The following is a 2,810-nucleotide window of genomic DNA, read 5'->3' as shown; positions in this document are numbered from 1 at the left end:
ATGGTGCAGCCGGCGGGGAGTCGGAGGCGCAGAGACAGGCAGGAGCCGGGCAGCCGCGCGTCCCGCTCCGTCCCTCATGGCGGGGCTGCCGCTGGGCTGCGAGAGCCGCCGGAGGGTGAGCCCGGGCGCGGAGCCGCCCCCCGCCTGCCTGGCGTTCGCCATTGACAGCATCTTGACGCGCAAGTCTCGCGGCGGCGCGGACTCGGCCAGGAGCCCCAGGCTGCGGCGGGAGCCGGGCAGAGCCCGCTACTCCCGGCTGGACCCGGAGGAGCAGGAGGAGGGGCCTTTGGAACAGCAGCCCCGTAAACGCTACAGAAACCCGGGTATAGAGACTGGAGCCTCTGGCTGTATCTTTGACATGCACAGCTAGACACGGCACACACAAACACACACTGCACCTCCACCACACACTGCACCCTCACCCCACCTACTGCACACAGCACCACACAAACACACACTGCACCTCCACCATACACTACACCCTCACCCCACCTACTGCACACAGCACCACACAAACAAACACTGCACCCCAACCCCACCTACTGCACACAGCACCACACAAACACACACTGCACCCCCACCCCACCTACTGCACACAGTCAGCACCACATACTGCACACACACACTGCACCTCCACCCCACCTACTGCACACACCACCACACACAAACACACTGCGCCCCCACCCCACCGTCTGCCCACATGCCACCACACACTGCACAACCAAATACACTGCACTCCCACCCCACCTACTGCGCACACATCACCACCTACTGCACGTCCCCGCCTACTGCACACATCCCTATATACACTGCATACTCCTACTGCATACACTGCACACCCCCACCTCCACACACTGCAAACACCCCCCACCTACTGCATCCATATCCCTGAACACACTGCACACACCCCTGCACACTGCCACACAATGCACATCTGCATGTCCCCCCTACACAAACTGCGCACACATCATCCACCTTTGCTGCATACCACACCTATACACACAGACATACTGTATACCCACACCTACTGCATTATCCACACTGCACACACTCGCCTACACAAATACACTGCGCACACACTGTACATTCACCCACCCACCCACAGCATTCATATTGTACGGTGCATTCATGTACAGCCAGGGGCTTGGATGCCATGGGGACGAGTGTGGGCTGGGTGGCTGCATAGATACCTCACTCACACTGCACACACCTGGTTCTCCTGTTACACTTTGCCATGGTGATGAATGCGGGATAGATAACTATCCCTCCCTGCGTCCCCCCAGTCTTTCAGGCTGTTTATACCGGGTACCCTACCCCACTCTCGCCGCCTTATGGCCCTGTCCTAAACCCTGGGGCACCTAATTTCTCTTCTACGGCTCCCCATCCCTTCAGGTGCCCCTGGATCCCTCATCGGTAGCTCTTCGCCCTCTCTCCTTCCTCGGGGGTCCCCCTGGGGGTTGCTGCTAGACTCGCCCTCAGCAGTTCCCGCTGCCCATCGGGCTCCCAGCCGGAGGCGTGGGGGTGCGGGGCGCGGGCTATTGCTGCGGCGGGGAGGGCTGATGTTGTGCTTTGCCACTGCAGGAAAGGAGACCTGCCGGATGGCAGCGGACCGGGCTGCAGGACTGGGCCTCAGGCCCGGCGGTGAAGCAGGAGGAGGAGCGGGCTCCCCCCTGCCTGAGGAATTGCCCCGCGGCCCCGACCCTTCGCACCTGGAAGGAGGAGCCGCCGGGGCCCACGGGAGCTGCAGCAAGAAAAGCAGCAAGCTACTGGCGGGGGCCAGCAAGAAGAAGACCCGCACCATCTTCTCCAAGAGCCAGGTCTTCCAGCTGGAGTCCGCCTTCGACAGGAAGCGCTACCTGAGCAGCGCCGAGCGAGCCGGCCTGGCCAGCGCCCTGCAGCTCTCCGAGACCCAGGTGAAGATCTGGTTCCAGAACCGCCGGAATAAGCTCAAGAGACAAATGTCTGCGGACCTGGAGGGCCCCGCTCCGGGCCAGGCAGAGCCGCTTAGGGAACTGCTACCCCAGGGGGCGGCAGCTGCGGCTTCGCTCGCCTTCCCGACCCTGTACAAAGACAGCACTTTCCTCCGTCGTTGTTTACTGCCGCTGTCCTTCCCCCTGCTCTATCCGGGCAGCGCCGTCCCGTACCTGTGTTTCCCAAATCCGGGCAAATATTTCAGCCTTGTGGATGGGGATGTATAACCTCCCTCCCATCCTGCTGCGCCCCCCACACCTTTCCGCCCTCCACGTCTGCAGCCGAACGGCCTTGTTCCAGTTAGCGGCTGATGAAGTCGGCATCTTCCGCCAGTGTTATCTATACGCACAGCATGGCAATAGGATCCCTTCACCCCGCTCTCTGGTGTGTCTTCCTGCATTTGTTTCAGCCCGTAACTTATTAAAAGAACGCGACAAAAACAAAGTCCTATGCAACGCTACTGCTTTTAACCAGGGATCCATTTAACTTGGAACCCTGCATGTTCCCAGTATCCGTCTTTCTCCCACACCGGGCACCTGCGAAGGGGGTGGATAACCCCCTTGCTCTAGCAACCCTTAATAAAAGAGAAACGCTGTCGTTTGATTAGTTCAAATGTTATCCAAACATATGCAAACACTCATACTACTATACGAATAAAAATATAAATCCAAGCAACCATTAGCTGTGGCTGAAGGCGAATTTGTCTCTAAAATATTGTTAAAGTTTCAAAGGGTATTTTTACAAAGGTCTTGTTTACAATTCCCATTTTTCTTGTTAGTAGAGATCCAGTTGTTGAGAACCAAAGAAAATGGGACATTAATTCTGGAGACCATTCATTT

General features: G+C 58.1%; 1 pseudogene; it reads left to right on the top strand.

The window, feature by feature from the left end:
- On the top strand, positions 1-2,198 carry LOC135879618 (homeobox protein HMX2-like; annotated as a pseudogene).
- The last annotated feature ends 612 nt before the right edge of the window (positions 2,199-2,810 follow it).

This window comes from Emys orbicularis, chromosome 5 (assembly GCF_028017835.1).
Source record: "Emys orbicularis isolate rEmyOrb1 chromosome 5, rEmyOrb1.hap1, whole genome shotgun sequence".
NCBI lineage: Eukaryota > Metazoa > Chordata > Testudines > Emydidae > Emys > Emys orbicularis.
Note: the sequence above shows the minus strand (reverse complement) of the source record. Positions and strands in the feature narration are given on the sequence as shown.